Source organism: Mesocricetus auratus, unplaced genomic scaffold (assembly GCF_017639785.1).
Source record: "Mesocricetus auratus isolate SY011 unplaced genomic scaffold, BCM_Maur_2.0 Super-Scaffold_100037, whole genome shotgun sequence".
NCBI classification, from domain to species: Eukaryota; Metazoa; Chordata; class Mammalia; order Rodentia; family Cricetidae; genus Mesocricetus; species Mesocricetus auratus.
Genome location: NW_024429215.1, coordinates 789,030 through 805,918, shown reverse-complemented (window position 1 = coordinate 805,918; position 16,889 = coordinate 789,030). Strand labels below are relative to the sequence as shown.

The 16,889-nt window shown below is 37.1% G+C and overlaps 1 pseudogene; it reads right to left on the bottom strand.

Annotated features, from left to right (window-relative positions):
• Positions 1-384: 384 nt before the first annotated feature.
• LOC121135343 lies at positions 385-8,760 on the bottom strand (annotated as a pseudogene).
• Between the last annotated feature and the right edge of the window lie 8,129 nt (positions 8,761-16,889).

The window sequence follows — 16,889 nt, the reverse complement described above, 5'->3', positions numbered from 1 at the left end:
TCACAGAGATCTTCTTGCCTCTGCCTACCAACTCCTGGGATTGAAGGTATGTATCACCTTGCATGACATTATTCTCAATTTTTGGATGTTGATCAAGATACATATTTCACAACTGTGTTTAAGTCCAGCTTCAGGGAATATGATGTCCTCTTCTGGCCTCCACAGTCATCAAACAAATACATACTGCCAGAAATTCTTGTAGCCAAGGCTACCACAAACATTTAAAATAATTCACACAGTTATTTTGTCAGAATTTTATTTCAATATGAACTCTGTGTAATTTTATAAGTTTTAAAACTTATATAAAGGCTTTCAGAAGTTCCTTATCTTTATGTTTCAATTATATATATCTGGGATTTTTAAGTCAAGAACACTGTATAAATGCTATGTCACATTATTTACAATAGTGTTTGCCTGTCCAGTGTGAACTCTCTGGTGGCTTCTAAGATTAGAAAGGTAGATATAATACATGCTACAATCTTAACTTTTGTGAAGTTTCTCTCTGTGATATGAATTTTCTGATGTGCTCTAAGATATGAGCAGTTACCCAATATCTTCTTGCATTCCTTTTGTCCATAATACGTGTCTCCAGTGTGAACTCTCTGAGGGTGCATTAAAATATTTTATGTAGGCAAAGGATTTGTCACATTCAAGAATTTTTTACACTTTCCCTTTAAATATGGACAATCTGATGTGTACGAAGATTTTTCTTGAAGGAAAAGGATGCCTCACATTGTGTACATTTGTACAGTTTCTCTCCAGTATGGACTCTCTGATGTTTTCTAAGATTTGAACTCTGGACAAAGGACATGTCACATTCTCCACATCTTTAAGGCTTCTCTCCAGAATGAATTTTCTTATGTTTTCTAAGATATGTGCTTGTAGTAAAAGATTTGCCACATTCTCCACATTTATAAGATTTATTTTCAGTATGTATTTTCTGATGTTCACCAAGATATGTGCATGTAGTAAAAGATTTGTCACATTCCTGGCATTTGTAAGGCTTCTCTCCTGTATGAATTCTCTGATGCACTGTAAGAGTTGACTTCACAGTAAAGGATTTGTCACAGTAATTACATGTGTACGGTTTCTCTCCTGTATGAATTCTCTGATGCACTGTAAGAGTTGACTTCACAGTAAAGGATTTGTCACAGTAATTACATGTGTACGGTTTCTCTCCTGTATGAATTCTCTGATGCACTGTAAGAGTTGACTTGATAGTAAAGGATTTGTCACATTCTTTACAACTGTAAGTCTTTTCTCCTGTATGAATTCTCTGGTGCTCTTTAAGTTTTGACTTCATAATAAAGGATTTGTCACAGTCCTTGCATGTGTAAGGCTTTTCTCCTGTATGAATTCTGTGATGTAGTTTAAGACTCGAACTTGTAGTGAAGGATTTCCCACAGTCCTTACATTTGTAGGGCCTCTTTCCTGTATGTATTCTCTTATGCAATGTAAGATGTGAACTTACATTAAAGGACTTGTTACATTCCTTACATGTGTAAGGCTTCTCTCCTGTATGGATTCTCTCATGTTTTGTAAGGCTTGACTTCATAATAAAGGATTTGTCACAGTACTTACACCTGTAAGGCTTCTCTCCTGTGTGAATTCTGTGATGTACAATGAGGTATGAGGCAGTGCTGAAGCATTTCTTACATTTACCACATTGGTACCGTTTCTCTCCAATGTAGTTTTGTTGATGCAAAAGAGTATATGTAGTGTCAAAAAATTCATCATCTTCTCCCTCTCTGTGTTCTTTCTTTTTAGTGTAGAGTCTCTGATCTTGAGTAATGCTTGAACTCAAGTCTAAGGGTTTCTCAGAGTCTTTAGAATTGCAAGGTTTTTCTTCTGTGTGCATGCTTTCATATATATCTGTATTTGGTAAGTCATTAGAGGCTTCTCCAGGACTACTGCATCTACAGTCATTAGAGTTTTCTGTAGTTTCACTTATTCGAAAAAGTGCACATGTGGAGGGGTCATGAAGAATTTCCCCAAACTGATTACACTGACAAGACTCCTTTTCAGTCTTCCCATGTTGATGGACAGGATTACACATGTAATAGTTCTCTGGAAAATGAGTAAGCTCATATTAGTAAGGATTGTTCCAAAAATGAAATATCTGATAAATTATCGTCTTTCTTTGTTATCTCATTGAAAAGGTCAACCATCAAGCACTTAGAGATGTTTCTCAAACACTAATTGAATGTGTTCTCATAAAATCAGACTGACAGTCTTAAATGTCAGTGAATTATAACAGACATCTCAACCTTATGAAAATGTGTAATTGCACAGGATGGATCAGGAAAATGAGGGAGAAATACTTAGCTTTGGGATGTGCTCATTGATTCATTAAATGCAGAATACATGTGTTTATGTTTAAATCATTCCTTTGAAACTGATGAAGAGGAGTTTAATCCAATCCCAGGTCCACAGCACTTATACTATTAAGTGAGAGGCAATGAAGAGTAGTATACATAAGACCAAATTCCTTAAAAGATTTAAGTGTTACTTAAAAGTATCACAGGGTTTATTTTTCTCTCTAGAAAAACACATTAGATTCTTCAAAAGTAGCAGAATGAAAGGCAGTATTCTGCCAGATATCAGGGACTCGGATCTTTTGAGACAGGGCTGTCATAGGCATTGATGGGTTATTTGTACTCTCCATTGACTGAGATCCACATGGTGTCATGTTTCCTTATCTTTCTTCACAGGGTTATTTGAGTCTAGTGGGTACACCAGCTCCTAGGAGTATTTTTCAGAAGGAAGGCTGTCTATCCTTTACTAGTAAGAAAATGAAGGATCTCCCATCCCCTGGGGCTGGTGGGGGGCATGGGAAAATGGGAGGGAGAGGGAGCTGGGATTTACATGTGAAGCAAGCTTGTTTCTAATTTAAATAAAAATCTAAAAAAAACTGAAAAAAAGAAAATTAAGGATTAACGTAAAGACAGACATCAAGGAAGGCTATTAAAAATAATCCTTTTTCATGCATCCACATTAGGCTTATAATTTGTGAAATTATTCTAATCTGATGTCAAGAACTTTAAATCAAATTGCATGTTGTACTAGTATTCTCATCATAATTCAGGTGTTATAGGCTCTTGTTGCAGTAGTTACACTGACAGGATGCATCCTTGTACCAAGAAGCTACACTAAATTAAATGATCAGGAATCCTTTCAAGTAGAATTGAATATGGCAAAAACCATTCTCACCTCTTGCTTTCTCTTTTATCAGAAGCCATCATTCCCAAGCCCACTCTGCTTTCTATCCTATCTACATCCCAGGAGAATCTCAGTTGCTTCCAAAAGGTTACCAGGCCTACCATGCATACACTAATCCACATCTTTCATGAAGTAGACCCTGGCCCATGTGCAATTTTGAGAAAGAATACAGACATCTAACAAAATACTCTCCTCAGCAAATGAAGAGAACACAAAGCAGAGGAATATAGGGATGTCTTCCTGTTGCTATTTCTTGTTAAGGAAATGTAAAGGTTGTATATCTTAAGATTTTTCTCAGTATTGTACCATGTCAGGTACAACTATAGACACAGAGCTTTAACATATGGGTGTAAATAGTGTATGATAGTAATGTTTTGAATGTACTATGGAATCAAGATGAGACATGGTTGACACTTTTTACATGGAAAATGGAAGCAAAAATGAAATATTGTGAAAAGGTTCTTTTCTTCTTCCAAAATTTCCATGGATTCCTGCTGCTTCTAAGGCAACTTAATATAGAATTTATAACCAATAGTGCCAATACATACAAGGCATTATTAGTTAGGAATTCTACAAGTAAAATATTCTTACCCACAGAGACCAAGTTGTTATAATTCTCCAACATCACATCAATGTACAAAGCCCTCTGAGAAGAGTCCAGGCTTTGCCACTCCTTTTGGGAGAAGTCCATAGACACATCCCTGAATGTCAGTAGACCCTGAAACAAGATAATTGTTTGACAATGTGTTAATAGACAGAGAGCTTTTGTGTATATTATTAGACTTGAAGGAATTAAGGATATAGATGATGAAGACATTTAATCAAACTGATGATTTTAATATAGTCATCTTGTATAATGGATGTTCTAGGTTTGTAAAAAACAGTATGACACAACAGGCCATAAGCAATATAAAAAAACTACATGCATTCAAGGTCTGGGCATTGTTATGTATCTGTTGTGGATGCTGTGATTATGTCCTACAGGATCAGAGTGTACATGACTCAGAAGGAACACTTACGATGAGGAAAAGTGCTTTAATTGCTGTTCTTGTAGATAATGGCAATATACTACTCTGTAAATTCTTTGATTTTACATGATTCTATTATAACATGCTCAGCTCTGTGTTTGAACCTTATGTCCCTTGCCATTGCATTACACAGCAAAGTGGTAGATATGGAAGGTATAATTCATGGTTGAGTTCACAAGCAAATAATTTTCTCTTTTTTCCACAATAACTCTGTGTGTGATAACATTGCACACTGTTGCTTTAAACATTAACATATAAAAACAGGTAACCTATGCACTAATAAGCAGATAGAAAAAGCCACATCAACCACATTTGACACAATCTAAAATTTACCTAACAAAATGAGAATATGGCAACTTACGCTGGATAACAATTTCAGATATTTGGAAGAATTTTTCATTTCTGTAGAGTTCTAAAAATTGAGGAAAGTCCTGTTACAGGATGTTTGTTTATATCATGCATGACCATGTGTGTGTGTGTGTGTGTGTGTGTGTGTGTGTGTGTGTTTGCCTCACCTGCTTAATGCACCTGATTGGCTTAATAAAGAGCCAGCGAAGCCAGAGTTTCATGGATAGAGAGAACTCAGGAAGAATCTGGTGCGGAATTAGATGCCAGCAAAATCAATAACAAATTTTAAGAAAGGAGAACAGGTAAAAAGCCATATGACAGAACATAGATTAACAGAAACAGGTAAATTTAAGTTATAAGAGGTAGCTTGGAAGAAGCCTAAACTAAAGGCCAATTAATAAACAACAACAAGTCTCATTATCATTATTGCAGACCTGGTGGTCCCACAAGGTAAATCAAAGTACAATATCAAAAATATATCCTATGATGTTTAAGTTGTACTAAGCAAGTACACATAATTATAAATGTGGATTTATTCAGAAGTGACATCTATTTAATATAAGCAAAGAATATAGTAAATTCTGTGAGAAATATCATCACCTTGTCAGTGCTTTTGAAATGATATAGAGCTCAGAAGAACAGCTTAGGAATATATTTGGGCTTTTTTGCATCTGGATTTTGTAGTTGTAATGTGTTCCTTTTTAGTACTTATGCCATATTATCTAAAAGATTTTATGTTATTAGTGTTTATGATTTTTCCTTTATTTTTCTGGAAGTGCATGGTGACGACATATTCTTTCTGAACCATGAGGAAGGTATAAATGCAAACCTGTAGGTCAGAGCCCCGAGTCTCCACTTTAAAACACTGTAGCTTCAGGGTAGGGGAGGAGAGCCATGACCTTCAAGGCAACTGACTAGATCAAAGCAATCATGAGGAATGTTCTTTATGCATCAAACTTGATGGCTTCTGCGCATCTATCAGTCAATACCATCAAGATATTATTCCTGGTGCATTACACATAATGCTGTATAATGGTTGCCAACCATGAAAACCTGCATAGTGGGATTCTACTGGGGGCAAAAAGAAAAAGACTAATAGAAATACGAATCTCTGGCATAATGTGGTGGTATATGCCATTAATCCCAGCACTTGGGCACAGAGACTTGTGGATGTCTGTGAGTCTGAGACAAGACTGGCTTACATGCTACTTCTAGGAGAGCCAGGGATGCACAGAAGGATTGTTTTCCAAAACAAAACAAAACAAATAAACAAACAAAAAACCAAAACACTGTTCTCTGTAGCTTGGGTAGTTACAACTGAGCATCCTAAACATGTGAGTGGTGTGAGGAGCAAATATCTTGAGACAACTAGATGGCAGGTGTGAACAAATACATGGATATATCATCCCTACTGTGTGATGGGGGAAGTCCTTGCGTATACATTGTCTCATTAGTTGATTAAATAAAGCACTGTTGGCCAATAGGGAAAAAGATAAGAGGGGCTAGGAGTCAAGGAGGATTCTAAAAAAGAGAGGCACAGTCAGTCACGATGTTGGATGCAGGAGAAATAAGAGGCCCGTACCCATTTCTCCTGTAAGAGAAGACCATGTGGAAATATAGTGTTTCCTGTGTTATTTGGGGGCTGAGACAGCTCCGGACCCAGGCTGCTGGTCGGAAGACTACCCATTACAACCGTGATATTGAACACCAAGGAGAAATTCAATTAGACTTCTTTGGTAGTTTAGATGTAATTGCCCTACATTGTAAGTGGCACTATTAGGAGGCATGGCTTTGTTGTTTTCAGTATGGCCTTGAATTAGGAAGTCTGTCACTGTGGGGGAGAGATGGAGATCTCCTTTCCCAAGGTTCACTCAATGTGTCACTCAACTGACTTCCTACTGACTGCAAATTCAGCACTCTCAGCTACTTCTCCAACTTATCTTTGTGTATACATCCATGATGATAATGAATTGAATCTCTGAAAATGTGAGCTCAATTAAATGCTGTCCTTTAGAAATGGTGCCACCGTCTTAGTGTCTCTTCACAGCAATTGAAATTCCAAGTAACACAACTACAATTTGAATCTACATTCAAGAATACATTTTCATGGTAGGATTAAGCCATGTGTACAAGCTGTGTTCCACACTGTTCAGTGTGCTTAATTTTTAGTAATGGGAACCAAGAATTACTAATCATTAAAAACCTAGCTTTGTCTCTTAATTGCACCTATTGCTAGGATGTTGTGACCTCTGTCCCATGTGTTTCAATATGTGGTCTTTATAACCATTATTCAAGAAAATGGGACAGTGCTCACAAATAGAGACTGCATGACACAGAAGCTGTCATTTACTAAAACATAAAGTTATATTCCATCTTCTACAGCAAACAAGCATCACATACATGTATTTTATGGTTATGTGTTAAAATGGAAATATTTTGAAAGCTAGTGGTCATAAGTTCAGGTGGCATATTTACCTGCTAGGGAAAAATAGTCTGGGAAGTACTAAATGGAGAAAAGTGGTAAAAGTGAGAGTTTATTGAATTACATTGTATAGTTGTTGTTATAAATACTGCCTGGTATTGTCATAAAAGGTAGATGAAAGAATATGGTAGAGGAAAAAGAAAGAAAAGCAGAAGGCTAAGCATATTTAATATTTCTCAAAGGATGCAAAAAGTACAGTACAAAAATGTGTTCTTTTCTACAAATGATTCTGGTAATTCAATTAGATTCTTTCATTTGTACAGATTTGTTCAAACAAATGAAAAACTTTATTTAAAGCCAGAAACACATACAAATCTAGAAAACACAGAGAATATTCACCAGGATGTTGGTATGGGCAAGGTATTATTGATTAGAGAGAAGACCAACAGCACAGGAACAGAACACAGAGGATTATAGGAATATACAATGTTTCTATATGGAAACAATTAGCAGTATCCACACACCCCGCTGAAAGGAGAAAATCTGTACCAGCAGAACTTCAGATAGAAGCTCATACATAGAATTTAAAAAGAATTTCAGAAATTAAATTAGAAAAACTAAAACTGCCAAACAAGAAAAGGGCAAATAATTGAATAGACACTCTTGAAAGACAAATACACAAAGGGCCGTTAAATGTTACAAAAGTGTTCACGATCCATAAATACCATCATGGAAACACACACAAATGATTTGAAATATGGCTGTCATCAACTAACCAGAAAACAAATATTAGAGATTAGGAGAGAAAGGAAAACTCATACACTGTTGGTATATGTACAGGAGTGTAAATTAATATAGTCATTCTGGGAATCAGTTTTGAAATTGTTCACAAATTGAAGAGACAATATATGACCCATCAATGTCACTCCTGAGAATATAACCAGAAACCTCCAAATCCCAATACTTACAATATTTGCACACCTTATTCACTGCTACTGCATTTACCATAGGAAAGTATTAAGATCAACATAATTCTACTAAAATGCTATATATATATAAACTGCAATATCATGCAGTTGAAGAGAAAATGTCAACAAAATTTCTGTAAAATGGTCTTAGAATGTGTACTATTAAGTGAAGTCATACATTGTCAGAAAGAAGAAATCACATTTTCCTCATACACAGAAACTTCTCAGTAATATGTGTATATGAGAAACAATATGCATGAGAGCACACCAGAATACTGAGGAAAGCAAACAAAGATTGCATATTAAGGTTGAGCTAGGACTAATAAAGGTAATGAACACCGCTTATAAAATCAGATATATATATATGTATATATATATGTGTGCTCTTCTACCTCTAATTCTATCACAGTTATTTTTATTTTCTGTTGGATAACTTGATAAATATATATTCAATAACCAATTTGTAAAACTCCTTTTGTAAGACTCCAGAGGATCTGTTCCCAATGAATATTCTTGCTAAATAAAAGTACATTTTTTTTGTACAAAGTTTGGGTCTGGTTAATTGCAGTGTGATTTTTATGTTGTTTGCTTATGTTTGTTTATTTGAAACAAATTTCATACTCATACTAAAATTTAAAATATTATCATCAACAAAAAATTAATGACTTGAAATATCTGAACATATAATATTTCGAGAAAAGTGGTCATGTCCACTCACCTGGGACATGCTTACTGGAGATTCAATCATTTCTTTATGTTTTTCTTCTTTGAGTTATTCTTTTAGGAATGAGCAGATAGATGGCTTGCTCTCCTGTCATATAAGGTAGAAAAGAAAAAAAGAAAAAAATTAATACTGAGAGCTGTTAGAGAAAATGTCAATTCACATGAAAAATCCCAAGCAACCAAAATACTATGTATCCGGACAATGATCCTAAATCCAGAGAACCTTGAATGACATTTAAAGGTTGAAGGGAAAATCAGTCTCAACTATTATTACATTCAGAAAAAAAATCTATCTTAAAATTGATAGAGACTTAACGTGCATTTCAAGAAACTCTCAAGTTAAGATAATTCATTTCACTAAAGCAGCTTTGCAGACAAAAATTAGAGGCAAAATTTAAACAAGAGAATCATAGGATTTACCCATGAGAATATGGGAAATAATAAATTCCAAATAAATAAATTCTCAACTTAAATAAATTTAGCAAGTCAACCCAGCACTTTAATTCCTTGGCATATTCTCAAAGGACTTAGCATCCTTCTTCCCAGATATTTGTTAAGCCTTATTTATTGCTTCTTTACTCACAAAACTGCAAAAATAGAAACATCCTAAGTGTCCCTGAACTGGACAAATGGATAGTGAAAATGTGGTACACATACACTATGGAATACTATTCAGCTCTAAAGAAATTGAAATCACGATCTTTCAGCTAAATGGATGGACCAAGAAAAGATCAGTATTTTTGGAGAAACCCGTACTCAGAAAGACAGAGATTGTATCTTCTCTCTTATAGGAAGTATTTAGCTCCCAATCTTTAGATGTAAGTACATAACCTGGAGTAACTTCAGGAACCGGCGAACTAAAATGAGACCACTGTGTGGAAAGATAGAGTAATAGACATAATAAAAACAGTGAACAATGATCTAAAAAGGGGGAACTAGAATAAAGTGTGTGTGTGTGTGTGTGTGTGTGTGTGTGTGAAAAGTATGGAGTAGGGAGAGACATAAACACAGGTAAGTGAAATAGCAGTATTGATGTCTGGAAAAAGTCATAAGGAATCTTATGGTTATCAACCACCAAAAATGCCTACAATACACATATGTCTCTGTATGCATGTTCAGTTAGAGTATAAATGAAAATTTCCCATCTCAGTTTATGATTTTCCTCAAAACAGTCACAGATTTTCTGTCAAACCACCTACAGCAGCCTGCTTTGAAGTTGTTGGTCACAGATGTCCTTGAGAATGCATAAACAGTACAGGCTACTGGGGTTGTCCACATTTGCCTCCCACAGGTGAGTCCCTACTGCTGAAGAAGACATGTGCTACAGTCACAGCCAGAGGACTTGAGATGGACCAGAATTTAAACCCTCTTCCCTGAGGAGGAGCAGGGGAGACTGCAAAGAAACTATTTTTACCAAAAGAAAGCTGACTGCAATTGGGCAGCATCCATTTTCAGTAAAAAGCCCTTTAAACAGGCTGTAGGTATTGACTCTCCTCCTGTGGGAAGTCAACAGTTACACCACTGGGCCTCAACATACCACAAAATAGAACACAACATGTTTTATAGCCAAAAATCTAATTAGTCTTAATAAACCCAGAATCAGATATCGCTGCAAAAGTTGAAAAAATCAGAGAAGTAAAACAGACAACCCCTAGTGAGACTTCTTACCTCTACTGAATCATCAGGACTAAAGGGTGAGATCCAGTTTCTAGATCCTCAGACTGAATGGGCTGAGCTGTGCATGCTCCTGCCTTATATACCTCTCACCACCCAGACAAATTAACTCCTGTCTCCACCTCCCTAGTGCTGGGATTAAAGGTGTGTGACCTACAAGTACAGGTATTAAAGGTGTGATATCCATTTCCCCTTGAGACTGATTAAATCTCTGGTAGTCTGTGGTGACATTGAACTGCTGTCTGCTTCTTTTCTCATCCCTTGGCCTGGGATTAAGGGTGTGGGCCTCCACTCCCTGGTCTCTATGGCTTATAATTGCCAACTCCCAAGCTTCAACAGTTGTTTAGATGCCCACCTTTAATCTTAGTCCTTGGGAGACTGAGGGAGATGGAACTCTTGAGGTCCAGTACAACCTGTTCTACATGGTGAGTCCTGGGCAAGACAGAGCAACACAACAAGTTCAGTTCTCAAACACAGCAAACACAAGAACCAAAATGAATGATTTGTTCATGTGTTCATGAACAGATTGTTTATTTTGAACCAAGAAAACAAGACTCTTGTAGAGATTTTTCCAATGTAGATGAGTTATGGTAATTATTCAAAAGATGCTTTCTAATTTTAATCTGCATGATAATACCTTTTCCTTTTTTCTTATTCCCCTCCCCTGGAGACATGGTTTCTCTGTTTAATCACAGCTATCCTTAAACTCCCACTGTATACCAGGCTGGCAAGAACTCCAAGATCTACCTGCCACTACTTCCCAAATCCTAGAATTAAGGGCTAGTGTCAATACCATCTTTTTTAATGCCATTTCAAACTGAAAATAATGTGATCTGATACCATAAAACATCATACTGTGTTTTTCCAGGTTCTAAGGTGCAAAATTAAGGACTTGACACAAGAAGACACATTTCTTTCTCCTTTTTTGCCTGAGACAAAATCTCACCATGAAGCCCTGGCTGTCATAGAACTCACTATGGAGATCAGCCTAGCCCACAACTCACTGGGATCCACCTGTCTTTCCCTCGCTCATGGTAATATTAAAGTCAATTTCTGGCAAACTGTGAAAGCAACATACAGCAAATGAACCTCCAACATGAAACTAAATGTAGAGAAACTCAATGCAATTCTTCTAAAACTGGAAACAACACAAGGTTGTCCGCTTTCTTTGTAGCTCTTCATTATTGTACTTAAAGATCTACCTAAAGCAATAAGACTAGAAAAGGAGATCAAATATAAATTGGAAAGGAATAAGTCAAACTTTCACTATTTGCAGAAGACATGATACTTTACCTAAGTGACTCACATAATGCTATCAGAAAACTATTACAGCTGGTAAACACCTTCAGCAAAGAGGCAGGATACAAGATTAACTCAATAAAATTGGTAGCTCTCTTATATATAGAGGATAAAGGGGTTGAGAAAGAAATCAGAGAAACATCTCACATCACAATAGCCACAAACAACATAAAATATCTTGGAGTAATCCTAATCAAACAAGTGAAAGACCTGTATGACAAGAACTGTGACTCTTTAAAAAAAGAAATTTAAGAAGATACCAGAAAATGGAAATGTCCCCCATACTGTTTGATAGGTAGGATTAACATAGTAAAATCGAAATCTTACCAAAAGCAATCTATATATGCATTACCCATGAAAATCTGAGTGTAATTCTTCACAATATTGAAAGAATAATAGTCAACTTCATATGGAAAACAAAAAATCCAGTATAGCCAAACAACCCTATAAAATCAAGGATGCTCTGGAAGCGTCACCATCCCTGATTTCAAGCTCTACTACAAAGTTATAGAAATAACAACAGTTTGGTATTTGCACAAAACAGATATACCAATGGAATCCATTTGAAAACTCTGATATTAATCCACACAACTATAAACACCCAACTTTCAACAATGAAGCTAAAACTATACAATGGAAAAAAGAAAGCATCTTCATCAAATGGTGTTGACATTACTGGAAGCCGACATGTAGAAGATTGCAGACAGATCCTTATCTATCACCATGCATGAATGGATCAAGACCTCAACATAAATCCAGCCTCTGAATCTCTTAGAAGAGAAAGTGGGAGGTACCCTTGATTGAATAGGTACAGGGGACCACTTTCTGAACATAACACCAGTATCACAGATGCTGAGATTGTCAATTCATAAATGGGACCTCCTGAAACTGAGAAGCTTCTGTAAGGCAAATAACACAGTCAACAAGACAAAAGAGTAGCCCACAGAATGGGAAAAGATATTCACAACCCCACTGGTCTATAAGAGCTAGTTCCAGGACAGCCTCCTAAACCAAGAGAAATCATGCCTCGAACTGCCCCCCACCCCACATATGTGTCTCCATAAGTCAGTGGTCAGCCCATGCTAATAACCTACATCTGAGTTCATTCTGCACTGTACTGCTCTCACAAGTAGATGGTGGTCTTATCATTTTAGTAACTCAAAAACATGTTTGTCTTCTGTGGCTGATTCTAAAGTGCTTAGACCCCCAACTGTCCCCACCCACCCCTAGGAAAATGCCAAAACCACATGCAGAAATTAAGTAAGGTATGTGTAGTGATATTTTGTTGTAATCTAACAAATTAAAGCTTGCCTGAGGATCAGAAAAAAAGAGGCCAGGCCCTAGCTCTTACCTCTATCTCAGTGAAAATGGACAATCCTGTCTCAAGGAATCCTCAGACTACAATGATCTCCACCAAACCTCACATGCACTGCTTTTGTCTCCTGCTGCCTTATATTCCTCTCTCCAACCAGTCATCACTCCTGTTCCTACCTCCCTAGTCCTGGGATTAAAGGCTTGTGATCTTAACTGTTGGGATCAAAGGTGTGAGCTCCCTTTCTCTTTTAGACTGAGTCATTCTTGTGTAGGCCAGGGAGGCCTTGAACAGAGATCCATCTGCCTCTATTTCACAGTGCTGAGATTAAAGGTGTGGCCACCACTGACTTGCCTCTGTGACTAACTAGTAGCTTAGATGTGTGACTAACCAGTGACTTTGGTCTTAACTCGGAATGTGCCTGATTAGTGACTTAGCTCTGCACTCTGACTGTTAGTCAAACTTATTGTTCAGATTACAACCAAAATATCTCTACACTTGCACTTTTTGTTAAAAATAAAAAAGCTAAACTAACATTTATGCAAACTTCATTTGTTTGAATACAAACAAAATATCTCTATGGGTATATGTTTCCTGGCCTAAAACCTTCAATCTGAGGCTCTGGGAACACTGAGGAAGATGAGGAAGAAAGGAAGTAAGATTGGAAAGAGAAGGAAGGGCTAAGACATGCCACTCTCTAGACTCCATACAGCTGTTGTAATCAGTAACCAACCACAGCTGTCCTTACTAGCATTGACCTCACACTAGACCACAATCAGTAAATCAGTCTAGGAAAGGGAATGACTCACAGAGCCCCACCTTTACCTCTCAAATTCTCTCTATGGATGCATTTTAGGAGATACATTGCCTTTAGGTGTGGTCTTCTGCTGAGCCCAAGTTCCAACACACAGATCCAAATCCTCAGTCTCACAAAAGTTCCCAGTTAACCTAGTGGGTCTTAAGCAAAATCAATAGAGGTAAACACAATGGAGTACAAAGTTAGGTGGTGAGAGCAGGGAGTATTTGAGGTGTACATGTACAAAACATACAGGCAGTGTGTGCATACATGCATATGTATGGTTGGGAAACCCGGATTGGAATGTAAAAATCAATTAATAAAATCTTTTTTACTGATTTCCAAAGTGGTTATACAAGTTGGCACTCCCACCAGCAGTGGAGGAATGTTCCCCTTTCACCACAACCTCTCCAGCATAAATTTTCATTGGTGTTTTTGATTTTAGCCATTCTGACAGGGGTAAGATAGTATCTCAGAGTTGTTTTGATTTGCATTTCCCGGATGGCTAAGAATGTTGACCACTTTCTCAAGTGACTCTCAGCCATTTTAGACTCCTCTATTGAGAATTCTATTTAGTTCTGTAGCCCACTTTTTAATTGGATCCTTTGGTGTTTTGGAGACTTGCTTCTTGAGTTCTTTGTAAATTTTGGAGATCAGCCCTCTGTCAAATGTGGGGCTAGTGAATATCTTTTCCCATTCTGTGGACTGCCTTTTTGTTTTGCTGACAGTGTCCTTTGCCTTACAGAAACTTCTCAGTTTCAGGAGGTCCCATTTATTAATTGTTGACCTCACTGTCTGTGCTACTGGTATTATGTTCAGGAAGCTGTCTCCTGTACCAATTCGTTCAAGGGTACCACCCCCTTTCTCTTCTAAGAGGTTCAGGAAATACTCCTCAATTGGGAGTGCCAACTTGTACAGCCACTTTGGAAATCAGTATGGAGATTGCTCAGGAAAATTGGAATAAACCTACCACAAGACCCAGCAGCTCCACTCTTAGGCATATATCCAAAAGATTCACATTCATACAACAATGACATTTGTTCCACTATGTTCATAGCAGCATTATTTGTAATAGCCAGAACCTAGAAGCAATCTAGATGCCCCTCAACTGAAGAGTGGATAGAGAAAATGATGTACTCTCACATATATGGATTTTAGACATAGATCTGGGGATTGCCAGCCTAAAGTCTCATGGCCAGAGAGTCTGGGAAACAGAACCTTCATTCATTCAATGGCTGATGGAAGCAGAGGCAGACTCCCACGGCTAAGCACTGAGCTGAACTCAAGAAATCCAGTGACAGAGAGGGAGGATTGATGACCAAAGGGATTAAGACTGGGCTGGTTTAGCCCCCAGAAACAGCTGACCTGACAAGGGTTCACTCTTGAATTCCAGACTGATGCCCGGGAATCCAGCATGGGACTGATTAAGACCCCCTGAATGTGGGTGTTAGTGAGGAGGCCTAGGTAATCTATTGAGCCTTGGGCAGTAGATCAGCATTTATACAAATGGACTTTGGGTATAATAAGAGATGCACTCTCACCCTGGACTCTTGGGGGAGGGTCTAGTCCCTGCCCTGGATGAAATGTGAGACTATGGACACCCCCATGGAGGGCCTCACCCTCCCTGGGGAAATGAGGGGATATTGGAGGGGTTGGTGGGAGGGCACAGGAGGAGGGGAGGGAAAGGGAGAGGGACCTGGTATTGACATGTGAAGCAACATTGTTTCTAATTTAAATTTAAATTTAAAAATAAAAAATAAAATAAAAAATTTTAAAAAGAATTAGAGGAAAAGACATCAAAATGCAAGAAATCCTCTTTAAAAAAAGCAAGGAAAGGCAAGAAAATACAAACAAACAGGATAAGGAAACAAGTCAAGACTTAAAAATTGAAATGCAGGCAATAAAGAAATCACAAACTGAGAGAATCCTGAAAATAGAAAATCTGCATAAATGAGCAGGAACTACAGATGTAAGCATATCCAACAGAATGCAAGAGATGGAAGAGAGAATCCAGGTGTTGAATATACATTGGAGGACCAAGATTCAACCTAAGACAGTGTAATCCAACAAATTCTTAACAGAAAATACTCAGGAAATCTAGGACATCCTGAGAAAAACAAATATAAAAATAATTGGTATAGAAGAAGTTAAAGAATACCAGCTCAAAGTGCAGAAAACATACTCAACAAAATCAACACACACAATAGCTCACAACATTTTTAACTACAGTTTAAGTGAATGTGATGCCCTCTTCTGGCCTTCAGACATAACAGATAAACATGCAGTGAACTGAAATTCTTGTAGACACAGCACACGTAGACATAAATAATAATCCTCACAGTTACTATTGCAATACTTAATTTGAATATTAATTCTGTGATAATTTATAAGATTTAAAACTTCATTAATGATTTTCATAATTTCCTTATCTTTATGTTTCTATTCTTTATACCTGAAAATAGTAAGTACAGGTAATAGTAAGTAAGGACATACAGAAAATAGTGTGTCCATTGCTTTACAATGGTATTTTTTTCTATCCAGTAGGAACTCTCTGATGTCTGCTAACATTTGAAAGGTGGGTGTAAGGTATACCAAAGTACTGGCATTTATGAAGTTTCTCTCCAATATGACTTTTCTGATGTGCTCTAAGATTTGAGCATCGAGTAAAGGACTTGTCACATTTGTAATGTCTCTCTCCAGTATAAACCCTCTGATGTGTTCTGAGATTTTTATGTAGGCAAAGGATTTTTCACAATCCAGACATTTTAAGGGTTCTGTCTAGAATGGACTCTCTGATGTGTTCTAAGATTTTTTTGTGTAGGCAATGGATTTGTCACATTGCAGATATTATAAGGGTTAGGGCTAGGAAAGAAAAATACAGCCAATAATCCAAGCAGCAACAACATCCGAAAGAAAACCACATGAATAAAATGCCATGACATATAAAATATAGCCACTGGAAACACATACAGAGAATCCACTCCTCAATAAATTCCCAACTTAAATAATGTCAACTTGTTGACTTAGTTGTTCCATTCCTTGGCATATTCTCAAAGGACTTAGCCTCCTACTCCACAGATACTTTTTCAGCAATACACAT